Source organism: Bos mutus, chromosome 21 (assembly GCF_027580195.1).
Source record: "Bos mutus isolate GX-2022 chromosome 21, NWIPB_WYAK_1.1, whole genome shotgun sequence".
Classification (NCBI taxonomy): domain Eukaryota; kingdom Metazoa; phylum Chordata; class Mammalia; order Artiodactyla; family Bovidae; genus Bos; species Bos mutus.
Genome location: NC_091637.1, coordinates 35,915,852 through 35,934,276, shown reverse-complemented (window position 1 = coordinate 35,934,276; position 18,425 = coordinate 35,915,852). Strand labels below are relative to the sequence as shown.

Here is an 18,425-nt window from a genome sequence, read left to right as displayed (position 1 = left end):
TTTATTTTTCTCCAATCTGACCTTTGTTTATGATTGGTCAAATCAGTTTTTGTTTATTTCTTTACTCCAGGGAAATGTTAAAGCTTTCTGGACACGTCAAAAAATCAATTTAGTCTGACTTTAGTAAAGTCAGTTTAATCTGACTTAGTTTGATTACCTTTATGCTGCTGCTGCTGCTGCTAAGTCGCTTCAGTCATGTCCAACTCTGCGCGACCCCATAGACGGCAGCCTACTAGGCTCCCCCATCCCTGGGATTCTCCAGGCAAGAACACTGGAGTGGGTTGCCATTTCCTTCTCCAGTGAGTGAAAGTGAAGACACTCAGTCTTATCCGACTCTTAGTGACCCCATGGACTGCAGGCCACCAGGCTCCTCGATCCATGGGATTTTCCAGGCAAGAGTACGGAGTGGGTTGCCATTGCCTTCTCTGATTACCTTTATAGTAAAATTTAAAACGGCTTTTCCCCTTCTACTCAGTGCTGCTTAGGCTATTCTGAGAGACTCTAGTGTGGAAGGGGTTGAATCTAGTCAGTCATTCAGGCTGCTCATTCCAGTGAGTAGAGAGTGATCTGCTTTTGTTTGTCCTCCTGAGTGTTGGTGCTTGGAGGAGAGAGGCAAAAAGGGATAAGATGCCCCTAATTAAGTGGTGCATCTTTATTTTCTCTATTTCTGATCATCTGAAAAACCCTCATGCCTTCTGTAGGGAAAGAGGCAAATACTACTCTTGATGTGTCATGTGTGTTAAACTTTTTTGGGGGGATGAGATATTTTTGAAATGTCACACTATCCAGTTTGTCTTTTTCTACTCCTTCGCAGTTTCTGCTTCTCCAGTATGCACCCAGCCCCAATGGGATCCCCATTGTCTAGAGGCATAAATCCAACTACTTTGATAGCCTCACTCTTTGCTGTTTTAAATAGTGACTTCAGTTCTCTCTACCTGTTTTCCATTCCACCTCTGTTTTCCCACGTCCTCATATAGGCATGGCTAAGGGGGTATGGGCATGGGATGATAAGCAAGTCTAAACATAAGCAAAAGTCCAGCTGAGTGATGAGGTAACCAGTTTTCCATTCATGCCCATCTTTTGGCCCACTCTGTTATTATTTGGGCTCTTGGAAATTGCGCTGTCCAACTACATTAAGTCAGTGAAGCAGACTCTGATGATTGACTCACTCAAGATGGGCAGGGGTAGGCAGTTTGGAGTAAAGAGAAACTAAACTTGTTTAGACTGTCTTTTAAATGTGAAACACTTGAGTGGTGATTTTTTTGTTCATAGTCGTGGATTGTAATGCCAATTTCTGTCTATGGGAGAAGTCCCACCTGATAGTCTGTTAGGTAAATTTTCTCAAAGTCTTGCTGATACTTCATTCTTGCTGTCTATCATCAGTTCCACCACAGCAGCTAGTGTGAGCCTTTTAAAAGATTGAACAGGTTATATCTCCTAGTCAAATTACTGCAGTGTCTTTCTCTAAGAGTTAAAAATCTGAAGTCCTTATATTATCCCATGTTAAAACTTGATCATTTGGCCTCCAAGGCCCTACATTATCTCATCATTTGTTCTTGTCTCAGGTCTTTGCTTTTGCTAGTCCATCTGTCTGCAGTATTCTTACCCCAAATAGTCAGTCTGTGGACTCCTGCCACTTCATTCTTTACTCATATAAAGCTGCTTCCTTGGGTTTTCTTTGTACACTCTTAAAATAGTGTATTCGTCACTCTTTTCTCATAGCCTGCTTTAGTTTTAGTACATTGGTGAATCATTTTCTTACATTTTATTATATATTTAATGGTTTGTTTAATGTCTGTCTTTTCGATTAGCATATCATCAAAGGACAAATCACTGGCTCCTTTGTTCAGTGCTTTGCCCAGTGGCTAAAATGGGACCTGACCCATATGAGAAAATCAACTTTTTTGTTGTTGAGTGAATGAATGAAATGCATGCTACTTTCTGTACTCAAACTTTAGAAGTAGCTTTGATTTTTCTTATAATTTTTACCCTCTTATTGTTTTATAAAGTAGTATGCTTTAAATTTTTTACAGATCTTTTATCATTCTTAACTGTATATTCCCATTGTTAGCATCCCAGTTGAACCATCTGCACCTCTAGTTCATCTCCCATGCTGCTGCTGGAAATGGTTTTTATAATAATACTTCTCAAAATGCCACTTATCTGGAATAAAATATAGAAAAATTCCTTAGCATAATTTGGCCTGTCCGTGTTGTACTTCTCTTCACTGGCCCTTCCATGTGCTCTATATTCTGTGCTTATCCTTTTCACTGTAGTACTCTGAATGCTTAATATGCTTCTCTCTCCTACTTCTGTGCCTTTGCTTAAAGCCTCTACTGTTTGTTCTTACCGCTGTATATTTTATTGGTGTGTGAATACATAAAATATAACACCTGTAATGAGAAGACTCAAGGAAAAGTACTTTACATTTGAAATGATTGGGAACAAACTACATAGTTGCACTGTATGCCATTATTTCAGATGTATTTGCAAGCTTATTCCTTCACTGAGCATCTTAATACATGGTAACAGTTTATTTGTCAATTTTTAATGGCTATTTAAAAGTTACCAAAACCCTGAAGAGCACCATGCACACTGTTTTGTAATTCTATTTGTAATAATTGTGAATTCATTTTAAAGGTAAGGTTTATCTACATATTGTAACTCTAAAGCTTCTTTTTAAAGGATGTGTATGTATGAATATTTGTTGTATCTCTTACCTCAGAAAATTAAACTAAGAAAATGGTATATGAAAGTAAAAGTATTTGTATAACCTTTTTAGAAAATGTGTTTCCTTGATAGATTCCTCCAATTAAGATTTTTTTGTTGTTGTTTGAAAGGCCAGACTGATAAAGAAAGTGAAGTAACTTTATATAAACAATTGAAGCCAATTTTTTTTTTCATGTCTGAATCTTTTCCAAGTAAGTACTGTGTCACAGAAGGGACCAGTGTGGCTTTTGGGAAAATGTAGACTCTAGGCGTATGTAGCAGTGTTTCAAAACTTGTATTTAGCATTTTTGTATCTAAACTAATGCAGAAATGTGTAGCTTGTGATGTTGATCTCTTTTAGAAGACACACCTAAATAAAAATAGAAGACACAGCTAGCTAAAAGTAATCTATTATGAAGTTATGTAGCAGTAAACAAAGATGGGGCCCTATAAGGAAGTTTTGTTTGACACAGCTCTTTTGAAGAGTTACTGCTGTTACTCATAATAATAGGTCAATGTTAGGTGCTTTCTGTGAGTTATTTCATTTAATGGTTGGAACTTCCTTGTGTCTGTTCTTCACTTTACATAATGAGCTGCTCAGATTTAGGGATTTGATTTAAGTGATTACTGTTCCTTATTCAGTTGAATGTCTTCACATTATTTACCAGTAGTTCCTTAAACTTTTTTGGAAAATCACAGAGCCTTTTGAAAACCTGACAAAATCCCATTTCCCCAGGGAAAAAAAATATACTTAGGCACCTGTATAATACGTCTTTAGCCTGCAATTTTGCAGAATTCCTAGTTTTCCTAATTCCCATATGTAGACCCCGGATTGGGAATCCCTGATCTATGTCTTCTTTTAATAAAGAGACTGGGGAATTCTGCATATTTTCTTCCTTTGCAACCTCTTGTCACTTAAAGGAAATAATATTCCTTTACATTATGACTTATTATAGAAAGAGTTTAAGAAAGCTGAAAGGAAATTGTAAGCTATCTCTGACTTCACTGAATATATACCAAAATAAATCTGTTATGACAATTGAGATTCAGATAAGTTTGATGAAAGAACACTTTTTAATGGTCTGATTTGTTGGACTTTGCATCAAAGCATTCTCAATCTGTTTCAGGAACCTAAATGTGCTATTTTGAAATAATGTAGTCAGTTACCTCTTCAGATTAGCATAAATATAGTAGCTGTGCCTAGAGATAGAAGATTAGAAAATACCTCCCCGCCTAGTGATTGGGTGATACTTCTTAGAGAACAGTTTCTGGATTTTTATCTTCTGATTCCATCAAAGATAAATCATATAGAATGGGTGTTGTTTTTGTAGTAGAAGTAGGATATAGTAATTATTTTATGTATTGATGAGCTGAAATTATCGTATAATTGGTGAATTCATTGTTTATATGACCAAAGGAAGAAGATGTATTTAGATTCTAATTCATTGTCACTTTGAGGAAGAGAAGTTGTCATTTTCTAATTAGGTCACTTTTAAAGCTCCATTATATGAAAAATAGCCCTGTATAGTTTTTGAGGACTGGTTTTTTTTTTTTTTTTTATAAAATGTTTAACATGAAGTAATTAAGAATTTCAGAATGTTTTTCCTTACAGTTCTTTTTAGATATTTTCATGTTACTTATGTTTCAGTTTTGATATCTCACCTATTTTGTTTTTAACTCCTTGAATTGTTATCTAAAGCAAATAAATTGGCCAAACAGAGTAAAGAATCTTACTGTATACATTTACCTGGTTTTAGGAAAATTACTATAGAAATAATGCTATAAGTCAATAAACAATGTTTGGGTTTAATTTTTTGACATATGTTTCAGTAATGATACTTAGTTATATTGTGAATTGAATAACTGTATTTTTATTTTTTCCGTCACATTCTTAACATTCAGTTTTTAATTGAATAGCAGCCTGTCTGTGTAAGGCTCTTGTAACTAAACGATGTATTTTGCTTTGCTGTGGCACAGTTTTCAGACAGCCACTTTTGTTGTTAAATGTTTTCATTTTCTATAGTACTTTTCATCCCTGTATATATGTACAGGAGTCACTTCACCCACCACCGAATTGCAGCCACTTCTGAAGTGGAACGCAGCAACTGTTTAACAGCGCACTTTCCCCTAGGTGCTGACAGCTGTAGAAGAAATTGTACATGGTCCTGTACAGAAGGTATTTCTCCACTGTGCCATCTGCAGAGTGAAACTGACTAGGAGTACTACATAGACTGTAAGTTTCTTGTGTACCCGCCCTAGACTGGAAAACCCAAAACGAGAGAATAACACAAAACTGGGAAGCATCATTGAAAAATGTATTGAGGTCAGTTAAGCTTAGTGCTGCTCTCCCTGGCTCTACATTTTTTAAGGTCATCTAATTTGTGATTGGTACTGATTACGTAGCAAATAAATGGATGCACTCATTGGAAATTATTTTATTCTAAAAGCAAATGTAACTAAAATGCTTTTATAAGTACTTCACTTTTAATGAAACTTGTGAATCTATTAAATAGTTTTCAAATGACCAAATCAATATTATATAAGATTTTAGAGCTATATTAAAGTAACAAATCAACTTATAATTCAATAAAATATCCTAATTAGTTTTGCTTGCAGTTATCTATGCCTTAGTCTTAATTTAATACTTTCACTCTTTTTGTGAAAGTTTTGCAGCAAAACCAGTTTTTTATGAATGTAGTTTTGATTTTTTGTTTTAGAAACACTGTTTAAAATTTTTACCATATTGAAAGAAAGCATGGGAGAAAAGAATAAGTATTTGAACTTCCACTTAGCATATTTTAGTTGCTCTCTCCCATGTAATTATTTAATAATATCCCTTTTTTCCTTTTGTAAAAGCAATTTTACAAGAGTGCTGCTTTTGTAAGTTTGGCATGGTTATGCTTTATAGGATAGGAAAATAACATTAAGAACCACTGTGTCATTTTATACAATATGATATGGATTGTTATATTTTATTGTTTTGTTTTTTTAGTCAAATAGTATGACTTACTAGTTATATTTGTGTGTATGTTGAGTATGGGTGTATCTATAAACATTTATATGGCAAGAATTAGACTCTTTTAGTCTTTAGAAAGTCTTAATCTTATAGTGTCTTTTGTTTTAGGTAACTTTAACATGTGTGTGATAACTTAAATGATATTTGTGTACATCTCTAAACCTATAGATTCTCAATGAAAGCAGATAAGAGCCTCTCTGGGCCAGTTTGTTTACTTGTAAAATGAGGTGGGTGGAAAAAATTATTTTCTAGAGACTGTTTCTTTAAGTGTTTTCTGTTCCACTAAATAGTAGAATTCAATGTATTCAAAATTGTACCTTACGTTATGTAACCAAGATATTTTGGTTCAAGTGATTTTGTTCTAGTTAGAATATTATTTGTACTAATTAAATACCAAGTGGTGCTATTTTAGAATCAAATAGGAGGTCTAATTTCCTACAGACTTGACTGTCTCTAATTTTGTAGTGGAGTTACTCCCAATGTTTTGGAATAAATTTTTTTGAGACTAAATACAGCCTGATTTCCGTCAGGAAACATCAAGTATATTAGGAAAAGCTAAACTTCATTTACCTTCAGAGAATAATGTACTTAAATATTTCCAAAACACTAACTTTTTTAGGAGATTTTAACCCTTATTTGCATACACTTAATACTTCACTCAGTAGTCAAAACATTAAAAAAGTAAATATCAGTATTTTTAAAAAATATAGTTTTAGACATAATATACTTGTGTTTCTCTAGCAAGAGTGTATTTTATCAGTATGTGAAATATTTGCTTTGCTATAATTGGTTCCTTTGCATTTTCTACATACAGTGTAAGTATTAATCCTATTCATCTTATTAACTGAAGTACTCATACTTGACAGAATAAACCATATGTTTTATAAATATATATTATTTTACTGTTAGTGAAAAGGAATGAACTATACCTGTGGTGTATATTTGAATAAATATTTTTCAGTTATACAGGATATTTAATTGTTATATTTTATATATTCTGGGCTGATGAAATTTAATTAGATTTATATAAAATGTATACTTTAATATACTCCCAGTGTATGGTATTTGGAAAAAAGGAATTATATGGAAATTTTCATTTTTATTTAATGTGCTTGTGTACTATTTGAATTTAATGAACATGTACTGCTTGTGCAATCAAAAATAATGTTGGTGTTTTAAGTTCAGTTGTACATTTGAAACAGTTTATTTAGAAATTATTCTTATTGCATAAAGTATCTTATAGATGCGTAATATCTCTATTTAACTTTTTATTTTCCAAAGGGGAGCTTATTATCATATTGTGAATTGTGATCAGGCATATTAATCTATATTCTCTTCATAATTTTGGAATTCAGAAATAAATACTAAATCAAGAGTAGTTAATCTTAATGAAACCTTTATTTTTTCATCCTCCATTATACTTTTCTGTTTGAAATAGGAAAAATAAATCAAATTCATAGATAATAGGAATTTCTAAATAATTGTATGTCCTTAGACCTCTAGCAGTAATGTTCTGGCAATATCTAGTTTTCAGTTAGAGATTTTATAAAGAAATATTAAGACTAGCTGAAGAAATAAGTGAAATTGGTGAGAAAATAAGCTTCCCAGAAGTATACTTTGAGTGTGGATTTTAACTTAAACTAATTTTTAAAAACACATTTTAAAATAGTTTCAATACATATTTTAGTTTCTCAGATACTCTCCTCAGTTTTACAAAGTACATAATCTATATTTTGGATTAGAGATATTTTTAGATCCATCCCAAACGTATTTTTTAAAAGTTATTTGACTTACCAAACTTTTGTGATGCTATAGGGAGATAAAAAACTTTGAAATGTTTTATTGTAAACAATGGGGAGATGATTTTGTAATTTAACATTAGGTGAACAGTTCTTTTTATTCTAAATGGTTTAAATTTGTGTTACTTCATTTAATAAACTTTTGTATTCATACATCATTTATTTTCTGTCATCTAAAATATAATTATGTTCCTAGAAAAATACATACAGTTTGAATGTACATATTTTAGAAATAAATGAGAAAAGATCTTTTCCCCAGATAACCTCTGGCAAATATATGGAGATAAAATCTGCATAGAATGACCTCAAGCTTTGCTATATCTTATTTTATATAAATTCCTGCCTATTTTATGAATTCTGCAGGTATTTATCAGTATAAATTGAATTGGTTGAACATTTTAAATGTTTAAGTTTGCTTGAACAACTATTTATGCCACAGGTTTTAATGCAGAATTTAACAAGCCTTCTTGTTTTAAAAAAATTTTAACTCTGAAATTTCAATGTGTTGTGGGTAAAACTTGTGATGTGTGTATGTGTATGCATGTTTGTGTGTGTGTATCCATGTATTTCTAATGTATTTTCTGAAGTGTGGTTGGAATACTGGTCACCACTTTGTAGCTATTTATTCAAGTGTAACTTGCTTAAGAAATTTAAGGGTTCCCCCCCAACCTGTTAATTGAAAATCATTACACCTACCTCACAGGGTTGTTGTGAGGAAAAAACAAGCATGTGAAAGAGTTCTTAGTGTATACTAGATGTGCAGTATATGAAAAATGAGTGTTACTAAAACCTTTCAGTGGCCTCCATTGTTCTTTAGATAAAATCCAAATTCCCTGTCCAGGCATGTGAACTGGCTCAACTTTATTTCTTCCTGCATGTACTGATTGCTTGCTTGATTGATACTGAACTTCTTATAATTCCCAGAATATGCCATGCTTTCATTGTGCCTTTGCCTGCCTGCAACATTCTTTCCAGCCACTCACATACCCCTTTATCCTAGGCTCCCATCAGCTGTGTAACTCAACCTAATCCTATGGACATAACTTTAATTTCTCCTTAACTGAGGTGTTTCCTACTTCTTCATCCTTTATACTTTCATTGTATATGATCCTGTAGGCTTTGCTTCTTCCTGTTCTAGCAGTTATTATGTGTAAGGTAATACATGTACTTGTCTGTTTCCTCTGTCTCGCTTCTCTGTTAGCTCAGTTGGTAAAGAATCTGCCTGCAATGCAGGAGACCTAGGTTCGATCCCTGGGTCAGGAAGACCTCTTGGAGAAGGAATTGGCAGCCCATTCCAGTTTTCTTGTCTGGGAAATCCCATGGACAGAGGAGCCTGGCAGGCTACAGTCCATGGGGTCTCAGAGAGTTGGATATGACGGAGTGACTAACCCTTTCATTTTCTGTAAACTCATGAAGGTGGAATTTGCCTTTAACTTCTTTTCCCTAATACTGATGAGTTTCTGCAACTCAGAACATGAGTGAACATTTTATAAATAAATATAGGTTCTCCCTAAACAGATTCACAGTATATATATGCTTAGATGATTATATGACTTTAAAAAATAACTTAAAGTTGTCTATATTTATAGATTTCAGACTTCACAATAATTAAATCAAAATTTGAACCTTATAATCAGACTACTTTGCCCACCATTTGCCACTCTCTATGGGTTTATTAAAAGAGATGAACTCATCAGGGTGCAAGCAGAAAGTTACTTTATTCTTTTCTGTCACTGAATATAAAATTTGAACTCTGAATATTATTTTTTCCATATCTTAATGCTTTTCAAGAACCTATCTTTGTTCTGCCATGCATTTGCTCTTCTTCCTTTCTCTTCCTCTTGTGCTTCTCTCTCTCTCCTTTTATTTTTTTCTCCTTTTATTCCTTCTTTTCTCACTCTTTGGCATTGTGAAGTAGTCTTAATTTTCAGGCAATATAAAAACAGGCTGCTGCTGCTGCTGCTGCTAAGTTGCTTCAGTCGTGTCTGACTCTGTGCAACCCCAAAGACAGCAGCCCACCAGGCTCCCCTGTCTCTGGGATTCTCCAGGCAAGAACACTGGAGTGGGTTGCCATTTCCTTCTCCAAACTCTCATCCTATGTAAAATTTCTCCCTTATATCAACCTTACTCAAAGCAGGCTTAAAAATCTGAGTGGGAAAGGGGAACAGGACATGTCAACTAGTAGACTTTCTTTTCTATTTTTTAGTTTTATTAAATATTAAATTTTTTTACAATGTTGTATTGGTTTCTGCCATACAACAATGCAAATCCGCCATAATTGTACCTGTATTCCATCCCTCCCTGCATCCCATCCCTCCAGGTCACCACAGAGCACCACACTGGGCTCCCTGTGCTACACAGCAGCTTCTCAGCAGCTCTCAACTTCTTTTTTCTTATTTTCCCTCCCTACTCACTGTGCAGGTCCTGGGTCTTCCAAAGTTTGAACATCAGAAATAGAGAATTACTAATTGGTAGTAAAGGTATGTTGGAAATCTGAATGGGATCTTTCTCTTGGTTTTGAGGGGTTTATCAAGGATTCCTGCTGCTTGAGGATAACCCGGTTAGAATTCAATACTTTGTTTGACTACCTTCCTTAGTCTCTGACTTTCTGGTCTACCTCTAGCCTCTACTTCTGGTATTATCTTGTTCCTTTTGTAGTCCTTTGGGTAGACTTTCTTTAAAAATGGCTCAGGACTAGTTTCTTTCCCAGTATCCTTATTTGTCCTATGGAAAAATGTTTCTTGAGTCCATAAACTCTGGAATGGAGCTCTGGGCCATTTCCAAGGTGGTAGCCCAGAGTGAGATCATCTTGCCCCCTTGCCTTTAGATTTTGTTTCAGCCCTAATTCCAGTTCCTGTTCCATTCATGAAGTGTCCTGTATTCTAAAGGGCATAGGGCAAAATCTGAGTGAATCATAGTTCTGTTTCTTCCTCAAACAATTTATTAACTCCCCTTCTCCAATAGATGCTTTTGTTTTTTTATGTGAATGATAGACTAAGGGATACATGAGCAGTTTATGGCCCCCATCTTTCCAGGTGTTGCATAGATGATGTGTCATCTCCGCTCTTGTACTTGGAACCTATTGTTCTCAGCTTTGGATCCTTAGCTGAAAGTGAAAACACAGAAAAACTCACATTTTAGCATCCTTTTAAATCACCTACACTGAGGCCCTTGTGAGCAGCTGGCATATCTATGAATGTTCATCCATGTCTGTTGTCCCATGCCTTGTCTTAAGCTATTTTGTGACTTAGGGGTATTCTTTTTACCTTTTCCTTCTGGTCGAATCTTACTTGGTCTTCGATGCCCAATTTAGGTGAAGTCTTTACTGCTCTTGGCAGTTAGAATAAGTGCTTTTCTCTAGTGTGTTCTTTGCTCTCACTAGTACTTTGTTTATGATATTAGTGTATTGCCTATAAAAATGTCTATCTTCCTACTAGAGTGTGAGCATTTTTGAGACAACCACTGACTTCTTTCTTGGTGAATCTCTTACTTCCTTTCTGTAATATATTCAGTGTATTATTTGCTGAATTTATGAATCTCTTCTGAACATTGAGATCAGAGTTTATAATACTATTGTTGAGTAATTCATACTAATATTTTTATTTATTCATTTATATCCTTGATCTAAAAATATTTGAGGGTGAAAGAATTATTTTTATGCCTCTAATTTTTTTAAGCTAATGGTATTGCCTTTTATTCACTCTTAGGCAAGTGCATTTTAGATTTAGTTCTGTTTTGGCTCAGTTGATCTTCCAGTTTCCTTGCATTTCTTTATTTTTCTTTCTTGTTTTATTACAGTTGATGGGGTCAGTGGTGATTAAATAAGGATATCCAAGGGGGTTCAGATTGAAAGAAAATTCTTTCTATTATAGGATTTTCTTTTCTTATTTTAAATTCCTCAAGTTTTCAGATTGTATCAAAAAATATGGTCAGAAATGGTGAAAAATCAAACTATTGGTCTCCAAGAGCTTTGGTTACGAGAGTAGTACACCTATAACAGAAAATTAAATTGAAGCTGTATTTGTTGAGAGTAAAGTGCTATTTCAATCATACTTTAATGGATTATTATTTTGAGTGATTACTGTACAAAAGTTGACTTAAACAGCTTGAGATGTAACATTGAATTTCTGCTATTCCTTACCATAATAATTTAATGCAATCTTTATTGCTGAAATTTAGCTAAAAGTAGGATTCTTTAATATGTATGGTCAGGTACATATTATTATCATATGGTCAGGTGATAATTAGAGAAGTGAGAAGTCAAAATGGCATTGTAAGTACAAATAATTGAAAAATTCCTTATATGTTTAAAAATATATTTTTCCTGGAATCTCCCAAATAAATGTAGATAGTATACTAAAAAAGTAAAAGAGAGAGAAAAAAAAATGTGTTCTCTTCAAATCAGATCATCAGAGTTTGAGAGAAGTTAAATCAATTATCAATAAAATATCCCAGTAATTTTTTGCTCCTTATTTCCACATTGCTATTACATATGGATTATCTCATTGAAAATTTCAAAGATTTTTACCTTATTTACTAACTTTCACCAATATAACTGATTACACTTTAACTTTTAATTTCTGACTTTTATCAGTTAACACTTCCTAACCTAGGAATCTTGGTGAATGGACATTCTAACCTTTATGTTAGCTGAAATGGTAAATATGACAAATCTCATAATCAGTTGAATTTCAAGCAGTATTGATGCAAGAAATTATAGTACATGGGATTACTTGTTTGAAGTCATATTTCTTACACCAATAAACTTGTGTATTTGTGCTTCATAAGAGGGAACAAACTATAAAATATGACTGATTGCATCTTAGTTTTAGGTACCAAGAAGCTTTTCCTGCTAATTTACTCTTTTCCCAACCATTGAAGTAATTTAAACATTCTACTTAATAAAATTCTTAAAATTATTTTGTATTTTTTACTTAGCTGAGGTGAATATTGCTGTATGATGGAAGTTTGATACTAGAAAGAACAAATTTCTGTTTTTGTAAGTTTTTGTGAACATACTTGGGAAAAGTAAAATTTAGGAAATTTTTAGGAAGTATCTGGTATATATAGCCACCAGTCATCAAATAGGAAAATCAGTACTTAGAAATATAGTATAGTTTTTTGAAATATACTATCTAAAACATACTTTTTAAAAAATTTGTCATTTTGGTTTATTTTCCCTTTTAAGTGGCTCTGTTTTTTGATTGTGATATTGTATAGGACTTTAATATAGAAACCCTGTTTTAGTGGGTCAAGTAAAATGTTAAAAATTGAAAAATAATGAACTTTAGAATTCATTAGAAAGTTACCTCTTTATTTTATCCCTAAACTCAGATAGTGATCTAATCTAATATATAATACCTTACTCATGTTATGAATATAAATGCAAATAATAAGAAAAGTGGTCATTAATTGATAGTTACTTTTTATATTTCTTTTTTGAAATTTTGACTCCATATTTTCCTATAGTGTGCAGGTTATGACATATTCAGCATGTCTGAAACCAAACCAAATCTTTAGTTCTCCGTTATCGATTCTGCCTCGTGACCTCAATCATTCTTGCTATGCTTCACAGTAAACCTATGATCCAGGGTCAAATATTACTGCCCTCCTCTCCTTTGATTTGAATATCATCCTACTTATTTCCAGATTCTCATTGTTTGCTTTTAAGATGCCTTGAATCAATATATTTCATTCTATATTTATTGATAAAACTCCAGTTCATTAGTTACCACTTACTAAGATTTTACTAGTTTTATCTTTCTATTATGTTTTCTTTGAGAGTAGATGCCACATATTATGAACATTTGTGATTTCCATAGAGAATATTCTCAGTAAATTCTTTCTGAACTCACTCAATTTATTGTGAGATGGTTGATTCTTGATTTATAACTCTTAAAAATGTTGAATGGATTACTGAAACATAGGTCAGTCCCACATTTCAAATCAGTCACACATTATTCCACCTACGTGAAATTCCTTCCTATAGTACCAGGAAAGTACCTTAAATGAATTCTAAACAATAATCTAGAAGGAACACTTGATTTGGTACTAATTGTTTGTGTGTTCAGTTGCTTCAGTCGTCTCTGACTCTGCTACCCTGTGGACTGTAGCCCTCCAGGCTCCTCTGTCTAGGAGATTTTCCAGGCAAGAATACTGGAGTGGGTTGCCACGCCCTCCTCCTGGTCTTCCTAACCCAGGGATGGAACTTGCGTCTCTTGCATTGCAGGCAGATTCTTTACCCTGAGCCACTGAAGAAATCCCCTGGTACTAATTATGTGAAAACAAATTTCCCTGGCCATATGCTAATATATGTGCTAGTTTGTAAACTCCTGTTACAGCCTATACACTAAATTGCTTTTTTTTCTTTGATCCCATTTTAAAAATAAAGAGTCACGTGCAATTTGAGAAAATATTTTTAGCGGAAAGCAACTAATACGTGAGTTCTTTTCTTACATTAGTCCCTTTTTTTGACATATGTAATGTCATTTTACATTAGTCCTTCTTTTAGACATACGTAATACAAATGGGAAGCAGTCTTCTTTTGAAATCTTACAAAAGTCAACTCAATTCCCAGTTCCACTGTGGATCTGATTTATTCTAGTAAAATACAGTGGCCTCCTAAGAAGAGTGATACCCAAGAACATGCATGGATTGCTTACCATATGCCTTTTCAGCCTGTTCCCACATCACCTGTGGACACCTACATGCCAAATGTGAAGCTCCTGCCAGATATGTGATACAATCAAATGAAGTAACGCAGGACTATTCTAGGCAGATAAGCAATCACACATGTATAGAAAACAAAACCAAAATAGCAGCCTTGTCCTAAGTACCAGGAAATTGAGTCAGTAAAGGAAAACTGAATTGGAAGATTTTAATAGGAAAAAAGAGTAGAAATAATTTCACATCATATTTTTCAGTGGAGGCTTTGTAGGAAGTCCATTGTTCTCTAGGAGGCAATTGAATGTTCCCTTTTTCTGTGTTTAAATTGAGAATATTTTCACTATTTTGGCAGCCATTGTTTATCTTGGTCATTGATAATATTCATTTTTTAGATTATAATGTATAGTCATTTCTCATTTTTTATTTTTGGCATTTTTTAGATAAAAGGCATTTTTAGAACTTCAAAAATTATTTCTGTGCTTCCTGTACTAGAGCTTTATAGGTAGCTTATTTTTTCCCCCTTTGCTTTTTCTTCTTATAGTCTTTGAAGATAATCACTAGTTTATGAAGGTTTTCATTATGAAGGTACTGTCATTTCAGGTTAGATTGAATTTGAATTATGGGCTTTTTCTGGTTTTTTAGAATATCATAAAAATTTTCAAATGAATGTTAGTGTTATATAGAAATAAGATGACCTCTTATCTTAAAAATATTCAGTCTATAGTATTGAATATTTTGATTAATATAATCCTCTTTTCTCATTCTTTTCCTCTTTCTTTTAGTAGTATGTGTGTATATCTTTATCTACATATGTCTGTTATCTGTCTACACACAAACGTGTATATACATGAGCTCTTAATTTTATAAATTTGCTTTTAATATTTCAGTTTCTCAGTTATTTCTTTGAATATGATAAATTTTCAAAACAGTTTATTTTTTTGTCTTTTATGAAAATAAAATTTGAAGTTTATATATGTTTCGTAATCTATTTTCCAGTTTCACCCATGTTTTTATTAACATTGATATATGTAGTGGCTCAGGTGGTAAAGAATCTGCCTGAAATACAGGAGACCCAGTTTCAATCCCTGGGTCTGGAAGATCCTCTGGAGATGGGAATGGCAACACCCTGCAGTATTCTTGCCTGGAGAATCCCATGGACACAGGAGTCTGGTGGGCTACAGTCCATGGGGACTCAAAGAGTTGGACATGACTGAGCAACTAATACTGTATCCTTATTTACACACACACATGTTGCTTTTATATCCTACATATTTTATGATACCTATTGATGGTTTGTGTGTAACTTACTGGGACTTTCCCAGTGTCTCAGTGGTAAAGAATTCGCCTGCAATGCAGGAGTCACAGGAGACATGGGTTCAATCCCTGGGTTGGGAAGATCCCCTGGAGGTAGGCATGGCAACCCACTGCAGTATTCTTGCCTGGAGAATCCCGTGGACAGAGGAGCCTGGTGGGCTACAGTCCATAGTGTCGCAAAGAGTTGGACATGACTGAAGCGACTGAGCACACACGTACGTGTCACTTAGTAAGCTTAATATAACTAGTATTCTGTTATTTATATAATATTCTGTGGCGCTAGTGGTAAAGAACCTGCCTGCCAATGCAGGAAACATAGAGATGTGGGTTTAATCCCTGGGTTTGGAAGATCCCCTGGAGAAGGAAATGGCAACCCACTCTAGTATTTTTGCCTGGAGAATCCTATGGACAGAGGAGTCTGGCAGGCTGCAGTCCACAGGGTCACAAAGAGTTGGACACGACTGAAGCGACTTAGCACACACACAACACATACAATGTTCTATTCTCATCTTCATTCATTTATTTGATAAATGTTTATTTTGTAGTCCTGTTCTCTTGACACTGTCCTGTATGCTGGGAATACATAAAGTCTCTGCTCTAGTGGAGCTTATATTCTTCTAAATAAAGTAGAAGACGTGTAACTCCAAATAAATACATAATTTCAGATAGGCTTAAATACTATGAAGGAGGGCTTCCTGAGTGGCTTAGTGTGTAAAGAACCCGCCTGCCAATGTAGGAGATGTAAGAAACATGGGTTCAATCTGTAGGTCAGAAAAATCTCCTGGAGGAAGGCATGGCAACCGACGACTCCAATATTCTTGCCTGGAGAATCCCACAGACGGAGGAGCCTGGTGGACTACAGTCCATGGAGGCTGCAAAAATTTGGACATGACTGAAATGACTGGGCACACATGCACACGTACTCTGAAGGAACTAAGTGCATGTGATAAAAAGTGTTGAGCGGGAGTATACTTTACCTAGGATAGCAAGAGGAGACCTCGTCAAAGAAGGGATATTTATTTATTTATTCTTAATTAGAGGCTAATTACAATATTGTAGTGGTTTTTGCCATACATTAACATGAATCAGCCATGGGTGTACATGTGTTCCCCATCCTGAACCCCCCTCCCACCTCCCTCGGCATCCCATCCCTCTGGGTCATCCCAGTGAACCAGCCCTGAGCACCCTGTCTCATGCATCAAACCTGGACTGGTGATCTTTTTCACATATGATAATATACATGTTTCAATGCTATTCTCTCAAATCATCCCACCCTCACCTTCTCCCACAGAGTCCAAAAGTCTCTTCTTTACATCTGTGTCTCTTTTGCTATCTCGAATATAGGGTCATTGTTACCATCTTTCTAAATTCCATATATATGCATTAGTATACTGTATTGATATTTTTCTTTCTGACTTACTTCACTCTGTATAATAGGCTCCAGTTTCATCCACCTCATTAGAACTGATTCAAATGCATTCTTTTTAATGGCTGAGTAATATTCCATTGTGTATATGTACCATTCATCTGCCAATGGACATCTAGGTTGCTTCCATGTCCTGGCTATTGTAAACAGTGCTGTGATGAACATTGGGGTACATGTGTCTCTTTCAATTCTGGTTTCCTCGGTGTGTATGCCCAGCAGTGGGATTTCTGGGTTGTATGGCAGTTCTATTTTCAGTTTTTTAAAGGAATCTCCACACTGTTCTCTGTAGTGGCTGTACTAAAAGAAGGGATATTTAAATTGAGCTCTCAGCTGGTAATGAATCCACCTGCAATGCAGGAGACCCTGGTTCGATTCCTGGGTCAGGAAGATCCCCTGGAGAATGGATAGGCAACCCAGTCCAGTATTCTTGGGCTTCCCTGGTGGCTCAGATGGTAAAGAATTCGCCTGCAGTACCTGGGTCTTGGGTTTGATGCCTCGGTTGGGAAGATCCCCTGTAGAAGGGAATGACACCACTCTAGTATTCTGGCCTGGAGAATTCCTTGTACTATATAGTCCATGGGGTTGGGGTCACAAAGAGTCAAACATGACCAGGTGACTTTCACTAAATAATTAGGAGGAAGAAAATCACATTATAGATATCAGGAATAGCAAGGACAGAAGTCTTTGGGTCTGAATGTGTTTTGGCAGGTTCAGAGCACAGACACAAATGCTGTGTGTGTTGAACATTGTTAGAGGCAAAAGGTGATGTTTATAACACAGGAGCCAGCTCACATGGGCCACTGTAATGAGAATTTCTTTGTAGTTAAAATGTGAATATAAAATGTGAATGTGTTATGATGATTAGCACTGAGGAAATCAACTGCTGTAATAGATTAACAAGGGAAGGGACAAGGGGCTAGAAAGAAGTAATTATTAGGAAGTTATTGCAGTAGTCTCTGAACTTATGGTGGCTTAAGGCTTTTTGCTGTAGAAATGACATTTTAGAGGAGCACTGTTAGAATCTGTGAATGAATTAGAAATAGTGTAATCAACAGTATCCGGAGAAGGCAATGGCACCCCACTCCAGTACTCTCGTCTGGAAAATCCCATGGACTGAGGAGCCTGGTAGGCTGCAGTCCGTGGGGTAGCCAGGAGTTGGACACGACTGAGCGACTTCACTTTCACGTTTCACTTCATGCATTGGAGAAGGAAATGGCAACCCACTCCAGTGTTCTTGCCTGGAGAATCCCAGGGACGGGGGAGCCTGGTGGGCTGCCGCCTATGGGATCGCACAGAGTCGGACACGACTGAAGTGACTAAGCAGCAGCAGCAGCAGCAATCAACAGTATCAGACATAAATACTAAATATTCTGTGAAATTGTAATTTAATGGACACACTTTTCCATGACCGAAATGTACCATAATTTATTTAGATTACACCTCTATTTTTGATTACTTAGTTTTTTTCCCTTGTTTTTGCTAGCATAAATAACAA

The 18,425-nt window shown here is 35.0% G+C and overlaps 1 protein-coding gene across 3 annotated transcripts in view; it reads left to right on the top strand.

Annotated features, from left to right (window-relative positions):
* Nucleotides 1-18,425, top strand: part of NOVA1 (NOVA alternative splicing regulator 1) — a 170,521-nt gene that overhangs the window by 49,246 nt on the left and 102,850 nt on the right. Inside the window, exon 3 of one of the 3 annotated variants that reach the window (XM_070358659.1) lies at nt 4,841-4,942. The exons of the other annotated variants lie outside the window; for them this stretch is intronic. The gene's annotated coding sequence lies outside the window, so the exon portion shown is untranslated. The remainder of the gene's footprint in view (nt 1-4,840; nt 4,943-18,425) is intronic. 3 annotated transcript variants of the gene reach the window in all.